The sequence below is a fragment of the Homalodisca vitripennis genome, chromosome 4 (assembly GCF_021130785.1).
Source record: "Homalodisca vitripennis isolate AUS2020 chromosome 4, UT_GWSS_2.1, whole genome shotgun sequence".
NCBI lineage: Eukaryota > Metazoa > Arthropoda > Insecta > Hemiptera > Cicadellidae > Homalodisca > Homalodisca vitripennis.
The window spans coordinates 21,746,713-21,766,909 of NC_060210.1; the positions used below are offsets into that span (position 1 = coordinate 21,746,713).

The window sequence follows — 20,197 nt, forward strand, 5'->3', positions numbered from 1 at the left end:
AAGTGTAGCGGGGACGGCGTTTATCGCAAGATACTGAATCAACCAACGTCGAGCGTGGCTGCTGCTTGGGATAGGTGACCGCTGAGCGATCCTGTCCTTGCAAGCAGGCCGCCTGCCCGGCCGTTGGTGGTGGTTGGAAAGTCACCTTTAAGCCGTTGGTCCTGAAAGCTTTTAAGGTTAGGTTAAGAGAAGGCTTCTGGCCAGAATGAGACAGTGAGATTTTATCAGACTTCTTACTCCTAATTTCACCTAATAAAATAACATATCCTTTACTTTAACATTTACTTTTATAAAGCGACAAGTAGTATGACGCAATCTTAAACTGTTAATATAAAACAATATTTGGTTATTGAGGAAACAAAGTTCTTCTCACATTTGGTACATTTGCTGGTTATATAATAACTAAGAGAGTATTGCAAATTTAAAAAATTTCAACAAAGAAAAAATTAAAATGACCTACTAGCATTCAGACATTTTTCAATAGGGAAGGTGAAAGGGTGTTAATTTTCCAACAACCACGGTAAATGTCAATCGTGATGGGAACCTCTCAACATCTAAGTAACTGTGTTCAATATATTTTTGACATATGACTGTAACACCTCTGTTAATGTGTGGGAAGGCCTATAAGAAGCTGCGAGCAACGGGCTGATTGCAATTAAATAAAAAATAAATAAACGTTTCGTTACTCAAAAATCCATCAAAACTTGTTATGTAATAAAGCGAGTCATAAATTGGTATTATCTTGAGGTGTCATATTGAGGTCACCCCCAGCTAGAGGGAGGGGGAGCTGGTGGTGAGGGATATGTATGATGAATGTGCAAGCGACCGGACAGTTCACAGTGCGTTATACCACATAAACTATGGGCGACAGCTCTATAGTTTCTGGTTCCCAACAAACTCATGTGGAGTTGTATTTGCCATCTCTCATTTCACTGTACTAAATTCAATAAGAAAGATATTTGTTATATAACAATAGTACATTATTTGCAGGAAGTTTCATCACTTCAAAATTCTTGGATAATTTATTGTCTTTTTACAAAGTTACACCAGGTTTTTACTCAGTGAAATTAACTCTTATTTGTCAGAGAGGACGATAAATTATAGAATGATGATTCAATATTTATAATAAAACCTGCATGATAAGGTCGAGTTCATCAATGTTTAAATTAGGCTTGTGAAATTCAATAGTTATTTGCTGCACAAATAGAAACATTAATTGTGCAGCTTGACAAATAACGAGATGATTAAAACCAATGTATATAAACTGACAGTAGTTTTTGTACGAATACATTCAACATTTATAGATTCATTGGGAGTAAAATGAATCAATAAACGAATAAAGTGTTGTATAGAACCCTTGTGTTTGTTCGTAAGAAATAATCATTTTAATAAATTGGCAGTTTATAAATTGCTACTCAAAGTTAAATAATAAGCTGCATATTAAAATATAATGATACTATAACAGATCTAATTAATTGAGTGTAAGCTATAAAACTCAAGTAAATTCCGTCACAATACTAAAGAGTTGTAAACCAGTAGGGTTTAATTTAAATTGACGTTTGCTACTCCAAAAAAGAATATTATTTGGTAAATCATTCTTTTGAAATTACAAAAATAATCCTTAATTTTAATATCATTATGTTATACCGTTCATTGTATTAGTAACACAGGGGTTAATCGTTCATGTGGACGATGTATGTAGAGACCCTCGAGATCATTTTAGTTAATGAATATGTTTTAGTCCTTGGATTGCTATAATCAGTTTTTAAACAGGTTTTTAATACATTTTTAGTTAGAAATCCGAAAACCATACTGCGCTTTTGCTTTTCGATGTATCGTCATTGTAAAAAAGTAATAAAATCGTTAACACGTTTCAACATCGGGCGTTGTCATGAAGTTAGAAATACAAACACAAAATCGAACCCATAAAAACACAGAATTAAGGTTGCAGTGTCGTACCTATATATTGCCGAGCTTTGATATCAAAATATTCAGAACCAAAATACTAAGTTGGAAATTTGGAGTATTTTACATGCGTGGCGCTGTCCCGTACCCCAATACTGAGTCACTAGGGATTTCGTATTATTTAATTTTTAGCTGCACATTCCCATTCTTCCTTTAGTTCCATGTTTGTGTGTGTCCGTGTTTGCGTTTGCGTTTTTATTTCAATTCATGACGACACCCAGTGCTAAAACAATTAGTGCAACAATCAACAATTTTAGTGCTGCTTGCCTAAGGCGCAGTGTAGCGGGTACAACGGTTATCGTAAGATAATCGGATCAAGCAACGTCGAGCGTGGTGCTGGTTGGACAGGTGATCGCTGAGCGATCCTGACCTTGCAAGCAGTCCGCCTGCCCGGCTATTGGTGGTGGTTATGAAGTTACCCTTATAAGCCGTTGGTCCTCAGGTTAAGTGTTAGAGAGGGCTTCTTAGCCCTAAATGCGCCTGGTAAAATAAGACATCTTTACTTTACTTTTTTGCTAATTATGTAATACCGAATCAAGTAAGCGAAATACTGTTCTTGGATTGCTAGCTAAATGTATGAAAAAATCTATTTAAATATTCATGGACTGAACCACTTACAGTAACTTGATGAAATATTTACTACCTGAGCTATCTGTCTTTCACTCTCCAGACGGCAGAGCAGGTTCTCACTCATCACGCCTCAATTTGCAACACTGGAGAGATATCTTGGGTCACTAATGCAAACAAAGATTATATCTCCAGTTCTCAAACTGCCCAAGCTATTATCAATCCTACTTTCAATGGAAGAATTTGTAAGTAATTTTGAGAGATCTTTGATTTGAATTGGCATATTCACTATCAAACCTGTAATTTTCGTAAGTGTCTAAATCTCTCTTATGCGGTGTTAAAAATAAATCTGGAATAACCTAAGCTATTAACAAAACAGTTGATAATTACAGGCATAACAGGGAGGATAGAAGAGGGAAGAAAGGTATCAAATAATAGAAGAATGTAGAGACGGGGAATGTTCAAATGAAAAGTACAAACAGCCCTTTGTATTTGTGTACAGAGTATTTCATGGAATAGAGAGAGGGAAAGGGTTCGAAGGGAGAATATAAACAGATTATGGTAAGAATAGTTGACCGCTAAAGATCTTGAACTTTATTCCACCATGCATGCAAAACGTGCTTAATAAACTAGATGCAGGTCACATATTGTTTTAACTTAATAATAAAAGAATGCCCACAACGAAATGGACGATGTAAAATGTATCAAGCGTAAATACACAAAGCTGTCATTCTCTTTGACTATAAAACTAAAGTCATGTTTCTAATCCAAAAATAGTAAATAGTTTTTAGACTCTAGCCAATGTAAAAATACAATTCGGTCAAATTCCATGCAGTGATTTGCACTATCACCGAACTCTATGTTGTGTGTACATAAATTAAACTTCTTGCAAAATATGAAGTCTACAGATCAGTTCAATTTTGAGATACCGTGCGGAAAAAATAAACAAACCGATACACAGTAATGAAATTTGTTCAGGACTTCGCTGACTCTCAGCCTGTTGCAAGTACTAAGGAATCATATTTAATATTGTTACAACACAAGGTAAATATACATTTTATACTCATGAGGGTAATAGTATATTTATTTCAATGTATCAACTAGATTAACTTCTCATAAGTATAATTATATTTGCAATTCTTAACATTAAACATTTTAAAGCACTCAAAGACAATTTTAAACACTTAGCGTTAAATTAAAAGTGTATTTATACTGCACAATACAAATTTAAACACATTTGAACGTTCCGGAGCGTCTAAATATAAAGTTCATTAAGTCAGTATGGACTTAGTTAATACATTTAGTTTCCATCCAGCTCTCGGTCCGGGGTTGAACTGTGAGAACAAAGTTGATAAATATGGCTGCAACAGTTTATGTTTGGCTTTCATCGCATGAGTTAAAACCTTTTCGCAATGCTGTAAGAATGGAAAACTGATGTTTGTCAGTATAATACTACTACTTCTGAATCTTTTATTACTTTTATCTTTTTACTAGCTGTAACCTGCGGCTTCAACCAAATTTTAAAATTCAAAGTTCTTGCAATATGTAGTGAAAGCACTTATGATGTAATATGAAAGAATTATGTGACATTTTTCAAACGTATTTAGGCATATTAGAGTGTCTTTAATATAAAGTTTTGCACGTTTAGGCGCGTTTCTGGTTCAAATTAATTATATTTCCGATGCCACAGATTTTTTTCTTGTTTCGCCAATCAAGAAAAGAAAGTACTAAGTTTCGTATATCTATTTTGGTCAAAAGCCTTTACTTCTAGCCTTGTCATATATGCAATATATGATGTATCCGGTGACATGGTGTCAATGTACATGCATACGTATGAGGAGTCTACTTCTATCAAAAGGTGTCCATTTCTGCTCTTTAAATTTACCACAGTTTAGTTTGCGTGATTGCCCCGATCAAAAATCTATTTAATTATTTAATTGTAGTAAATTTACTTCAATCAAAAAGTGACTACTTACTGATCTTGTAATTTACTTTCGGGTTACGATACTTCCATTTCTATAGTATTGTTATCCCCGTGTAGAAAATATACATACATATGGAGGACTGAGAAGCCTATTACGGTTTAGATGAAAATTCTATCATTTCTTGTATAAACGTATAATCCTTATCAAATGCATGCAACATTTCTTAATAATCGTTGTAGAAGTCCTGTTAGTCAGACTGTAGTGTGGAAAAGAATCGAAATTTGAGACATGTTGGTATTATTTCCGGGGACCCGGAACGCCCATCTTCGTAATGTTAATATAAGGAACATTTTCTCAGAAACTGTATGTAGTACAGACTTGAATTTTTAGCACTGTTTAAGTAACTCTTGATACATATGTTGAGTTTTTATAGGTGTGTATGTGCTAGCATAACTGAAAAAAAATTATTTCATAATATCGCTTTCGAAAATGTATTTTTTTATTATATTTTTTTAAATACACAAATATTAACTATATCCAGTGAAAAAAACTCAGTATATGTATCATAGCAACCTACACACTGTGTAAAAAATTTAAATTACTATCTGCAATAGTTTATGAGATTATGTTCCTTTTATGTTAAAAAATTCAATTTTCGGAAAACGGCAAAAAACTGAAAATACTTATTTTATTCATGACCTTAATACATACCAGCCATATAAGCTGGTGTTTTTTCTTCATCTTGTCCTAGTTTTATTTTATTTAGCTTGTTCTTCCTTCTAGTTTGCCTAACAAAGTCTTACACTGCTTTTTCAGCACTTCGGATACGTTCAGAGTCCAATAATTTCAACGCGGTTATTGTGCGAATACCTGGTTGAAGACCCATTTCATGTAGGACTCTGCATTTTGTAATGTGTCCATCATTGTAACTGGAAACTGCTTCATACACTCCAAATTCAAGAGTGTTTATAGTAACAACATTATTTTTTGGAATCCTAGCCCATATGACACTATTGACACTCTCGTTGACATTTTGCGTCTTACCATGTAAACATTTTTTTAGTAGGTTTTGGTCAACGAGTGCCCTGAAGGTTAGCTTTATTGCAGCCATTATAGCCTCTGGCATAGCATTATGCCATTAATATTTATTATTAAACATTATTAATAGTTTACACAGGCAATAATTCGATGCGCACCCTTATAATTATTTGAGCAAAACGTCTGGTGCAAACATATTTTAACTAATTATTGTGAGGTAAATATGTTATTATAATTAGAAGTATTATGTATCAATGAACTCAGAATGAGCCATATTTTAATAAAAAAATATAAAATAAAAATTTAAAAAAATCATTTTTTGGGTTTCCGGGTCCCCTTAAGCAACTTTCAAAATTCCATATGAGAATGTCAAGAATGACCAAAAGTTTCAAATAAATTATTTTAAACCATTCACAGCTTCATTTATTAATGTTGGTTTTATAACGTTGTTATTTTGTATCAATATTTCCAATAAATAAAGTGGTTTAAATTCGTCACTGGTGCAACCATAAGTAAAACTTAGATATTACTTTGTATTTGCTGTCTGCAACAGTACTAATCAACCACAGTTCTAAAATTTAAATTGTATACCAACGTTCCTGTCTCTTTGACTAGTTTCAACTGAAAGTAGCAACAGCTGTTTAGTGTCAGGTAAATTAGGATTTTGAAACATAAATACTAAAAATTATTTTATTTATTATTTAGATCTTCCTCTTCATACAGATTTCCTCTTGTTTCATCAAATATATTTTTTAAGAAATTAATAAAACTTTTCCGGTCTTTTTTGACATTAGCACTTAGCAACATATTTAAGTGATTTAGTTTAATAATTTATAAGATTGTTCAAAAATTAAAAAATGATTGTATTTTTAATAAAATCAGTGTTAATTCCTCGTTTATTTGTATGTTTTAATTGCTGATCTGCCTGCTAACAGATTTTTTCCTGAATTCAAGTAAGTCGTCTAATTTTCGTTAAGTAAGACACTAGTGGTAAGTTCCTTTAAGAATCATTTCATAAACACTTTTTTTCGGATTACTTGTTTTTTTTAAATGGAACCTTCTTTCGTGTCTTGATGAGTAAGGTCCAGTTTAACTATTATAATATATTATTATTAATATTATGATACTATTAAAATTCGTTTGACAAGGTTTTGGCTTTTCCATTGTATGTTAGTTTGGTTATTTAAACACATACGCAACATAAACGGACAAATACAAAATATTTATAATAGTTAGTATCTTGCTCAATTTTATAACCTTTGTAAAACAGCTGATATAAACAGCTGATGCCTATTGAAAGACAAAATCTTTGCTGCTCTCGGCTTGTGCAAGCGTGCCTTTAAAGTGGTCGTGTTCGCTTTTGCGTTGATGGATTTCTTTCTAACAAGTACCATTGGAATTTTAATGCAATTATTCAGATAGTTGCCACCTAATACATTTTTTCTAAAAATACCGGTTTTATTGTTATCGTTTTAAATTTTCCTCTTTATCTATTCAAACCTATGTGCCAAATTAGGTTCCCTTAGCTTAAATATTTTAGAGGTAATAACAGTTTCATACAAAAATGCAATAAGGTGGACCGGTTAAACGAGACATTTCTCGACCTATTTTTACATGAAATTTTATGTTTGAAATGATTGAGTGATATCAGATAAAAGTTACAGACACCCTATTGTGAACACTCCGTATGTATATTTATATTGTATATTGTACAAATATTTATCAAAGATAAGCTTAAAAATTTCGGTTTTAGAACTAAAATAAGAATTATAATATTGCAAAATGGAATTAGAATGTATGGAATTATTTTTACCACAGTCAGCATTTTGGTAACAACGGTAGATCTATCTGTAAATTCTATCCTCTCAGTATTCATACAAATCGCCAACTGTGGTTTTGGCAGAAATCAATGGACTGTGTTTGATTGGTGACAGGCAAGTCAAAACATGTCAATGGCAGAAATCGTTGACATTGTTTTATCTACTTGTTTATGAAGATATCGTTAAACTGTAGTTGACAGTGATTGTTCATTGACAATAAATTATTTTGATACGTTAAAATAAGGGGATTTAAAATCAAGTTTCATTATAATATAGCAGTATATAAAACGTTTACCTAGTGTACTAGTTATAGTTAATGTTTAGAGAGTCTAAGTCTGGGGTTAGCAAACGAATTCTTATTTCAATCTGAAAATGTAAATATAGTTGGTTTCGAATTCTTTATTGAGTGATTGCCAGTTCGGGATTCATAGACATAATATGAGATATAAATTAATATTAAAATAACTCTTTAAGTGTGCCAGTACTTTGGTTTCGAAAATACTTGGTTATTTGAACTTATTAAATCAGGAAAAGATTTTAAAAACTTGCATTTTCTTTACTTTGGACTTACAACCCTCCATATTTTACTTAGGAGATCACATGATTCTATATTTAAAATAGTGTTGGTGAAGCATGAATCTCAGGTCTCTTTTCTGTCAAAATTTGCATGTTTCTGAAGACCAAGTGTTAGGAACTTTAATAATGAGGGTCCTGACTGCGTTTTCAGGGAATTGGGTCTGTTATCGTGTACCGCTAAGATGGTAGATTCACTTATTTGATAGATTTCAGCCTGCAGAGAATTTTAATCAAACCCAAGACCTGTCCATAGCTCCAAATATAAATCGAAGATAAGACGCCAGATCACATTTCAAGTATATAAGATCACTTCAATTTCGAGATTTCATACGGACACGCAATCCTAAACAAAATGTACCTTTTCAGCCCGCCTCTCTCCATCACCATAAACAAGAGAAAATATGTCAGCCTAATGTGTGTTTGAATGTTTCTCAGCCAAATTCCAATATTGGGCCTGCACAAAAATAGTTCTTGCCCATGGTATATATTAATTGAATATTTAATGTATGCAGATGAATGTGCAGGTTTTTCTCGAGATATCTTGCCATATTACAAATGCAAATTAGTGTTTATTGCGTTGGGTACATAGCATTGTTTAAATAACAAACGTTTATTCGCCAAGGCAACAAGAGGTGATCTAAGTGTTGCGTTAGTTAGGCTACATGTGTAATAGATCGTATGTTAAAATCTCATATGTTGTACCCAGTTTGCCTACAGGTTTATTTAATCTTATTTGTTTCTTGTTACCATCAAGATCAGGGTGATGTTTTTTCTACCGCTCAGCTAAATCCAATGGGATGATATCATTGAGCTCAATTTTGCCTGCGCAGAAATGACGCTTCATGCAAAATTTTAAGTCTATAGGTTAGTTAATTTTTTGAGATATCGCGCTAACATACAGACAGAATGAAATGTGTTCTAGCACATTAAGTAATATGTATACTTTTAACCCTATCTCAAAGATCTGTCATAGAGCTTAATTTATGTCGGTGTGTCTTTATATAAACGTGGTTTAAGATGTGTTACACTTTACAGGCCCCCCTCATAGTCCATTACTTGCCCCCATTTTGATTCGTGGAGAACTGAGAGAAAATGGTACATTCTCTGCTTTTTTACTCTAAGTACAACAAAATTACAAATAAAAATATCCCACAACAGTTATAAAGTATACCAATCACATAGAAAGAAATTGTTCTTAAGGTAAATTCTGTGCACAAAGCATTAAACCCAAGTTGTATGAAAAGCTTAGTGGAAGCCCTGAACAAAGGCAGTTGTCCAACAAACTTTCAGACAATGAGACCTAACTACCCGTTTCCAGTTAATAAGTTGGAAATTTGGAGTATTTTACATGCGTGGCGTCGTCCCGTACCCCAAGACTGAGCCACTAGGGATTTCGCATCATTTCATTTTTAGCTGCACATTCCCATTCTTCCTTCATGACGCAATTAATTATTTTCTTAAAAAATAATTGGTTGCTTGACCGTAAAATCAATTTTAATCATTATGTGCCTCGGAAGTTAATACACAATTTCATTTTCCCATAGGACCATAGTTATGTATAAGAAGAAAACACCATAATTTCAAATGAACGTATAACTAATTCCAAAAGAACCAGAATTAAACAACGATATGGGACGTCAAACATCCAGGCTATTCAATTGACTTGCAAGTACAATTGGAATTGTCAAAGTCAACGTTTTTGTAAGGGAAACTGACACATTATCATTGATAAAACGATTAAAATATATAAGCAATTAGTAATATTAGAAATAATATTCATCCTTTAATAAAATCACGTCCATCTAAGTACCTTAATAACGTTTCGTATGAAATGAAGGATAGATAAACAAAGAATTTCACCTATATGCACTGTATAAATTGAATTAACCAAGTCTATTAACTGTATTATAGAACCAACAGCCCTTTAGATGCAAACCGTAAGATATTGCCAAGAATGAACGCCAAAATTAGTATCAGACAGTATTTAATTACATTATACTTTCAATGACTGTTTTATATATATATATATATATATATATATATATATATATATATATATTAAATTTACTGAACGTTAGAAACTACTATTATTTAAAATAATTATTTCTGAACAGAGTTATCTATGACAAATATTAGTTTCAGTAATGGTCCTTAATAAATGATATTGTTTTCGAGGCACCAAAGCAAATGTAAAAATTCAAACACGGAAAGATTTGCTCTTTGAATAAGAGGTGGGGTTAACTCTCTAATTTAAATATTTAAAATATAATTCAAAATCATCTCAAAGATAAAGGAAAGGTCATATTTCAGATGAAACTAATTAACGTTATCCAGTTGTCACAAATGAAATATGACCCAGACTGAATATAAAGCACATAATTGTACGTCCTTGCATAGCGAGATTGGACAAATGATTTATGACTCACGGTACGTTATCGTTTTGAGTTACATGAGTGTGTGACTCAAAATATAATTCCGTGGTGGGATTTAAAATGTATTAAAAACAATAAACCCGCCCAGAAAGGTTCATGGTGATACATATAATTAGTATCGCTGCTCAAACACGCTAACATATTTAAGACAGTCCTTAAATATTTATATTTCCGGATTCTAGCCGCCGCTTTGCACTCATGTCACGATAGTACAACACAAGCGTCATAGTTAAGTGCTTATAAAACAACATAAAAACTTTTTGGGTCATTTTAAGATCCACGATAGACTTTAGAAAGTACTTCCAAATCATGGAATTCCTCACCTGCTTGGAAGCATGGAACGCGTCACCTGATTGGAACCATGGAATGCCTCACCAGATTGGAACCATGAAATATCTCACCAGATTGGAACCATGGAATGCTTTACCAGATTGGAACCATTGAATTCTTCACCAGATTGGAACCATGAAATGCCTCACCAGATTGGAACCATGGAATTCATCACCAGCTTAGAATCATGGAATACCTCACCTGCTTGGATTCATAGAATGCTTCACCAGGTTGAAAAGATGGAATGCCTCACCATATTGGAACCGTTGAATGCCTCACCATATCGGAACCTTTAAATGCCTTACCAGCTTGGTATCATCTAATGTCTCATGCTTTTCCATTTAGCGCAATATTACTGTCCTCCATTATTAAAGTCGTTGTAATGCCTCACCAGATTGGAACCATGGAATGCTTCACCAGGTTAAAAAGATGGAATGCCTCACCATATTGGAAACGTTGAATGCCTCACCATATCGGAACATTTAAATGCCTTACCAGCTTGGTATCATCTAATGTCTCATGCTTTTCCATTTAGCGCAATTTTACTGTCCTCCATTATTAAAGTCGTTGTAATGCCTCACCAGATTGGAACCATGGAATGCTTCCACCAGCTTAGAATCTTGGAATACTTCACCTGCTTGGATTCATAGAATGCTTCACCAGGTTGAAAAGATGGAATGCCTCACCATATTGGAACCGTTGAATGCCTCACCATATCGGAACCTTTAAATGCCTTACCAGCTTGGTATCATCTAATGTCTCATGTTTTTCCATTTAGCGCAATTTTAGTGTCCTCCATTATTAAATTCGTTGTTATTCACAAAATATTTAACCTAGTTTAGCCACATTAAAAATCTATTCTCCAATCATTTTTCTCGAGATTGGGTTAAAATAAACCGGTAAATGCTTCAAGTTTCCTCTTTAGAAAGATTTAAAATGATAACCCTCAAATGAAAACCTTTATACAATACCATTTTTGTAAACTAAACTCCCTTCTCTTAACCACATTTCAGAAATTCATTCAATAACTTTTTGAAAGCAAGAATCATTCAATACCATTCCCATGACACTAAACTTGGTGTTATTAATAGTTACTTGAATATTTTTAAAATCGGGACAAAGGTTTCTGGAATTTAATCTAATGAACACATTAATTTAAAGCATAGTATTGTTACTATAACTTTATGCCACGATTAAGTGAAATTCATCCTCTTTATTTTTGTATCTTTCAACATAACAGTCATCCGTAACTATTATAATACACCTGAAAATGTGTATATATAATATCAAGTGAAACTATCACAAATTTATTTTCAACCACCGGACGATGAATATCCGTAACGTGTGTCTTTTGAGAAATGATGACAAATTAAAATACACCAATGACCTTTTTGTAGGATTCAAAACAACAATTTGTGGTCATATAAGAACGAATTTGTTGTCATCCAATGAACGTGTCCACAGGAGTAGGTCACAATAACGGATGGTCTGACAGGTCAAGAGGTCATAGATTACCTCAAATGCAGCGAGGTACTCAAGCCCCGACCCTATACATCATTCAACAACAGTTTATGCCTCTTAAACCTCTTCCACCCTTAATTAAACCACAACGTTTTCACTGTATAATATACAATTTATTATTGATATACAAATGATGAAAATCGATTTTTCATTCATCCTGATGTAAGGGCTATTCAATAATAGTCCTTGTGGAGGGCCAGTTGACCTAGATAATGAGAATATTGTACATAATATTAATATTTATCATTGTCATTCAAGCATTCTAATTCTCTTTCGAGAATTATTTAAACCAATTTGTAATTATGAGGCCGTAATACCTTAAAATGTTAGAACCTAACTATAATATCTTCAGATACAAACAAACTTGAATGAAACATTATGTTTGGAACAGTAATATTTATTTTTAATACACTCTTTCTAATCGTCCTGTTAACTTAATCACTCAAGAGATTTTTGAATAAATTTTAGTTGGTTGGTATCATATGATGTCGGCTGACTAGAATTGCTATCCAAAATCTGCTTTCCAAACCTTAAGCCTTCAGTAGAATTCCTTTATCATCCCTCATTCCACGAGGAGATTCCACGAAATGTAGATTCGAGCAAAGAGATTTTAGTATATCCCGATTCATGTAATTTCCTATATAAACACCTTATATATGAAGGGAATAAGGTTATCTCAAATAATTTCTAATTGATTATTGATAAAATAAATGAATGACACTACGTTTAAACACTATCTGATCTCTTCTTTAAGTGGATACTGAACCCTCTCAACTTCAATCTGGGTTGAATAAATAAACAAATATTAAGCTACCAGAGAACTGCATTTAACTATCTATAGTAGATGGCGAATGTCACGGCTGATAACAAGATGACGGCAAAACAGGAAATGGAAGAAGGCGTTTTTTAATATCGAGATCGGAGTCAAAATGGATTACTTTAAAGACGTCTCGCAATCTAATGTAGATGTCCGATTATGCTCTAAGGATATACAGCACTTATAATCGTTATAAAAATAATTGAGTAGTATATGTAGAATTACTTTTTCCTCAGTATTAGCTGCTTGAAATCAGGTGGATTTAAGAATTACTAGAAGGATTCAAGTTAAAGGTACGTCATGACATATCTTTTGGAAGCCACGAGATTTTTTGGCGGTAATGCTAGGAAGTAAAAGTAGGTCTCAGATATAGGATTCACCCCAATTTAAACTACTGCACAATACACTACATATATACTGCGTGTTGCTATACTGCCAATAATGTATCAATGTGTTCATTGAATCTACTGTTCCGTTTTAAACCATTCACCTTATGTATGGTATGAAAGAGTTTACTATCAAGTCACTTTTTCAAATAAGTAAGAGTGAACAGAAAGTTCAATGTATTACTACACCACACGCTACACATAGTGTATGTATGAATGTTTAAGACATATTTGTAATGATGACAAATTCCAGAGATATATTTCTTTGCTTTTATACAGAAGGTGTCCATTTTATCAGCGATCTCATTAACAATCAAATGTATAGCGAATATTTCAATGGGGGGACTTCACCTACGTTCTAGTGTGTAAGCTAAAATTATGAGTTTGGAATTTTTAACCTTTGGCCTCACATTTTAACATTGCGGCTCTTGGAAAACTCTAATCATTTCTTATGGAAAACTCTTGGATGTAAAATTCTGTAATATTTTACAAAAATATTACAAATTCTTAAAAATATTCAACAGTCTAATATAGGATTTTGGTTAAATTTTTAAGTTTTACAATTTTTAAGTAGGCGAAATAGTCTATTATAATGTACTAAAAATAATAAATATAAATATACCAACGGTGTCACAGATAAAGTGAACAGAGGCATGTTTTTATTACGAGATAAAATACCGATATAAGCTAAACCAGCGCCATTATGTAAGGGTCAGCCCAGACCGGCTATTCTCACACGTTCCCTTGGTCTTTGTCTCCGTAAACTGATTAGCTTGCACTGCTTCTTGACACACTATCTCGGCTCAGAATATTCTTCTTTTATAGCTTCTCGGAACAAACCAATAAATCCGAATATTCTGGGCATTTGTGTGATAATAGTATGGGCATCACTGTGTTGCTGTGAGATTTATATTGTGCTATAACCAATTTCATAAACATATTGTGAATTAGTTTTCAATTTTTTTGTTCCATTCCCAAAATTGAAACGAGAACTAGGCATACGCCTAGATATGTACCAGAGGTAAAATTTGTAGAAGGAAATAAATTATAAAAATGGTAGTGGTACCCGCAATAACGACCATTTTTCACTCATTTTTCAAAATTATTTGGATATATTCATGATCTCAAACCTTCACATTTGGTGGCATATTTGTTCTTCTTTTATGGGCGGCCTTCTGCCATGCAATGAAGCCTTTTGCCAGACTAAGAGTAGACCATGAGGCCAACTAGTTCGCTGTTTCAGCAGTTTTAAAAACCACCGAAAACATCAATCAGGACCCTTGGAATCCTCCATGTCCCTTAATCAGACCCACAAGCCTCATTCACAACACAAGGAGTGAAGGTCACACGCAACTGAAGGAGACTGCAGGACTAATCTACTCATCCTCAGACCCGGATGCAGTCTCCACCTCCTTTATGTTCATTGTGAACACACTTCGAGACAGACTATAAGAATTGAAACAAACCTTGCAATTCCATAGAATGGTTGAAACCCTGCCTTGTTGGACTCCGAGCTCAGGTTTGCCAATGCATGGAGGTCCACTAAGATCACTGTATCAGACAACCAAGGATGTGTTTTATCTAACCATGTGAAAAGTAAAATTAATATCAAGCACTTCCCCTGAGACAACAACCCTGTGTGTCAAGTTACAAGATTTCTAAAATTAATGTAATGTGTTTAAGAGAGATAGTCCAGAAAACTATAGACTTATAGAATACCTTGGTATCCGGATACTTTGTCTGTTTTTAACGTACATCGAATACTTATAATCGATACTAAGGCATTCTAATTAACAAACAATTAAGTATTAACTACAAAAATTAAATACAATATCAAATGTATTGTGTCCCTTAAGTATCGAATACAAACACATGTGGCACAGTTCAGTTAGAATAATATAAGATCCCAACCATAAGTTTTCACACATCTAAACTATTTGTGAGAAATAAATATACCTCTCTTGTCAACTGGTTAAGGCTTGTTGTGGTTATTTCTTTTAATTTTATTTCATGTTCACTTAGAAAACAATAATTGCACCTTAGGACTACTTTCGCAGTGACATGAATTCAGAATGAGTATTGTTGGAGATAGAAACAGCCTCGTACCTAGATCATATGTTACATTCCCTGTGAGGATAGTAAATACTAACATATCCATGCAAGAGGGTTCACATATACCTTCCAATTGAACCTACTCTGTGTACCAATGTATCACTTAAATCTGGGAAACCATGTGAATGTTCAGAAGCAGCTCATCACTAACCGCAAATGTCGAGATATTGGAGTGCAAGGAGGCTAGATCGATACGTGTAGTTTACTGCTGGGGTGACTGTTGGATTTGGTGGGGCTCCCAAGTGATAGATGCAGTTCCTAGCCTAAACATAAGGGAGTGCTACCCCCTGCCCGCTTTAACTGAAGAGGCTTCTACAGAACTGTCGTTCCCTACTTCGAAGGAGACATGACTGAGATTAATGCCCAAAATCCTTCCTCATGGATCTCGAAATAAGACTATTTCCCCACCCTTACCTATTTGGAATATCATTTAACACCGGAAGCAGCTCAAAGGTGCTTTTTATTTTAAGAGAACAAAAAACATATGCATGCAAAACCATTTGACACTAATACTCCACACATTCCGCATTAAATTAGGCCTTTGGCTCACATTTATCCAAATATATTACTATTTGTTGAACTTGGTGATAAACCATTCCTGAACATCCAAGGGTTGTCTAGATGTAAGTGACACATTGGTTTTTGATGTGCCCCGTGTTAACTAGAAGACAAAAAGTAGCTAGAAATGATTAAACCTACTGGAGGTCAATTTCTGAGGCATTTAGTTCAATAATAAACAACTACATGTTATCTATTTATTTCCTCTGAACTCTTATTTATGGTGTGTAAAGACAATTAGGCCATAATTGATCTGTAAATAACTAGTTAGTAATTCCCCAGGTAGTCAAATGTATTGATAAAACTGATGTTTGATAAGCATTCAACTCGGACACAATAGTGACTTAATAAAAAAAAACACTCAAACAATTTGAAATGGGCAACTTTAACACAACTATACAAATTATATATTTTTAAACAGCAACAATCCAAAAGTATATTTAGTTTCCAAGAAGTTGTATCACGTTTTGTATATTTTTAACACACTTTTTTCACAGCATTCGGTATAGTTTGTGTATATTTAAACTTTCTAAGCCTATTCATCTCAGAAACAAAACATAGACGTTACATCAATGTTTTATTTAAAAACCTGTTAGTCTTGATCCACTATCTTTATTTAAATACTAACGAGATTTTCGTGTTCTTACAACTCATAATGGGTAACTTAAGAACTGGTATTTCATTTTTCAAGTCACCAACGAGTTTATGTTCTCTAACCAAATTATTTTCATGTTTACTGAATATCTAATTCAACATAATTATAACAACCCTGCCAATATATTTTCTTCTGTTCATTGTATTCGTACCAAAACAAGGATATTTAGTTACTCTCTATTCAAAGTGCACGCTATAACAAATTCTAGCTTCAAGCATTGGAAACTTTAAAAAATGTATGATTAATACTTTATGATAAACTATAAATAAAAGAGTCTAAAAAATACAAAGGCATGTTTAGTAAAAAATATAACAAAAAGAGTACTTTGTTTTACGTACGAATCGCAACAAAAATTTTGAATTGCAAATTGAAAGGTCTTATTTGTACTACTTAATCTATTTTATCTAGTTTATCGCTTACTTGGAAGGAATAATTCGTAATTAAATCAAACAAACCCAACAACATCAAACTGATATTAAAAACTGGACTAGTAGTTTCTGTTTAATACATCCATTGATTTAAATTACAAAGTAAGGTCTTCGGAATAATTTTATGTATGTCATGAATCCAAGCAGGAATAAACTCTCGGAATGCTGGCCTTTTTTAACTTTATGCAAGGACGGCAGAAGAAAACAAACCGAGTTATTTCTTCTGCCTGAGGATAGACGCATAAATCTTGTCGGTCAAATAAATCTAACCAGCACAATCTCGTTGGCGCCAGACCACGCTGGTCTCTTTAGGAAGGTATTTGTTTCATATGTAATAAAAATTTTAATATTCTCTGCTGTAAAGAGTTGTGTTTATACACAAAAGAATGTTACAGAGTGGATGCGTAATTTTAGAACTCTAATCAAAATTTATCTAGCAATTACGGAGGAATTTTTAAATTCTGTGAAATAATTCATCATGTGGGGATCAAAAGATGATAATTTTACTGAAGTTGAAAATGGCTCTAATACAGATTTTCTTGAAAAAAAAATAAGCACAGTTAAATCTATTCATGTAATCCAACTTATAAAAAGTACCACCTATTTTATTCACGTAGAATTAAAATTCTCTAAAGACTGAGTATAACATTTATTTTCTGGAATTACCTAAAACAAAGTAATGAAAATCGTCTACTTTGTATCATGACAATACTACTATTTTTATAAAATGTTATATTTTCATAATACTTTTTGTATTCAACTGTAACAAAATGAATATCTTGAACAGATTTATTCGTGTAAAATGTATAATCTCAATAGCATGAGGATCGAATCTGTATAAGATTAATTTCTAATTACCTACAACAAAGTAACGCATAAAGTCAAAGTGTGACTGAGATATTTGATATTATGTTTATGACAAGTTTTAATGATACTGTTTTGTACTCAATTATGACACAATGGATATATGTTTGTGATTTTCATTGATTAAACCGTATCGGAAAAACCTGGAATATGAACAGAAATATGAAAGAGAGGAGTTACGAGGAAATGCTGATACACAACACAATACGGAGTCTTTTAATTCACTTAGCTCTCACATATCGGCTGGGCGGTGTATTATCTGACTCCGGGCGGCTGCAGAGTAATCTTTCGGTATCTTTCAAAGTTCATTCGGCTACTTCTGAGAAGCCTATCTCGTTTCTCAGAACATGCTGAAATATGAATTACACCCACACTTACAAATCACTCTGCCCTTAAGAACACCATAATTGACGTAGACTGATATACACGTCTAAGATAGGATGTGATTATCGCTAACTTTAAACTGACAGCCTAATTACGTTAAATTGCTCATTATCTTAACGCATAGCCATGCATCAATACGGCTTAACCACTCTAGGCAGGTGTTTCACTCATTAGTGGATGCCAAGGAAGACTGCTACTACTTCACAATCTAATTATCTTTAAATAAAGGGACGCAATGGCACGATATGTAATGTGACATCCGTGGATCACTAAACCACAAAATGCTTCGTTACATAGTAGCTAGAATGGGTTGAAACATCTTAACGCCATCTAAAGTACATAATCCCAATAAGGGAATTCCACGGAAGGATTTAAAAATTTTGCTAACAGATTCTAACTAGCTTGTTTATTTTCCAAGTGTTTATTTAGATCCTTAAATAATTTTGCCAAGAAGCATATAACCTTTTTTTTATTTTTCCTTGTCTGTAAACCGTCGTATCAAACTACCATTCGGTTTTCATAGTTTGAAAGGAACTAATTTACGGTTAAAGGACTGGCTGTTTTCATTTCATCGTTATAATACTCGTATTAAACATAAATTTCAACTAGTCTGGTATAAACTATTACTTCCACGTATTCATTAACAATACGCAAACTAGAGTATGAATAATTTTATGCTCTGTCACTCTCCATAATTGGTCCATCCAAGCTAATAGCTTAGCTATGATATAAAAAAGATCCGTATAGATAATTTTGTATACTAGTTTACTGTATAGGATAGGTAATTAAAGGTTTTCTAGTCATGTATTAACTTGGCTGAGATCTTATCTGTCAGGGAGACGGCAGTGTGTAAAAGTGGATGACATGACTTCGGACTGGGAAATTGTTACTTGTGGGGTGCCACAGGGATCGATTCTTGGTCCTTTATTATTTGTACTGTACGTGAACGACATTCATTCTGTACTTAAACATAGCTCATATCACATGTATGCTGATGACCTGCAAATCTATTCACACTTTAAAATTGACTCCATTAATGAATGTATCACCGAAATCAACAGTGACATTACAAATATCGTTATGTGGTCCAAAAATCATGGCCTGAGACTAAATCATGCAAAAACGAAACCAATCATTATTTGTCACTCTCGTTTACGAAACTCAATAAACTTCAATACTATTGAAACGTTAACTGTAAATGGTAACACCCTGCCATACTACGACAAGGTGAAGGATCTTGGTTTGACTATAAACTCGACTTTGACTTGGACTGACGCTGTTGCGGAGATTTGTAAACGGGTTTTCGCATCTATTCACTCACTGAAACGTTTTACAACGATTTTTACCAGAACATATCAAGCTGCTCTTGACTAAATCACTCGTACTTCCACATTTCAATTACTGTAACTCCGTGATCAATGATATGACCATAGTGCTGAGTGAGAAGCTGCAAAGAACTCAAAACTACTGTATACGTTACGTTTGCGATGTGAGACGGGAGCAGCACATCACACCGTACTATATTCAGTCAAATATTCTAAAATTAAAAGATCAAAGATCCATCAAAATTTTAAAACTAGTTCATTCAATATTGAAATTTGGTTTTCCAAGATATTTTTCTGAATATTTTAAATCTGTGTCTCATGTAGGTGTAAGAAGCACTCGCTCTGGCTCATACATTTTGAGAATGCCTCAGCATAGGACTGCAGTGTTTGATAAGTCATTCCATGTAATGGCTTGTAGGTTGTGGAATGCCCTTCCCCAAACAATTACTTCCATCGATAGCAGTTCCCGGTTTGTGGCGAAACTGAAAGATATG

At 33.5% G+C, this 20,197-nt stretch overlaps 1 protein-coding gene across 1 annotated transcript in view; it reads right to left on the reverse strand.

The window, feature by feature from the left end:
* The window catches only part of LOC124359028 (alpha-2 adrenergic receptor), a 471,365-nt gene that overhangs the window by 362,314 nt on the left and 88,854 nt on the right, over positions 1–20,197 (reverse strand). The window contains exon 2 of the mRNA XM_046811376.1: positions 15,334–15,337. The gene's annotated coding sequence lies outside the window, so the exon portion shown is untranslated. The remainder of the gene's footprint in view (positions 1–15,333; positions 15,338–20,197) is intronic.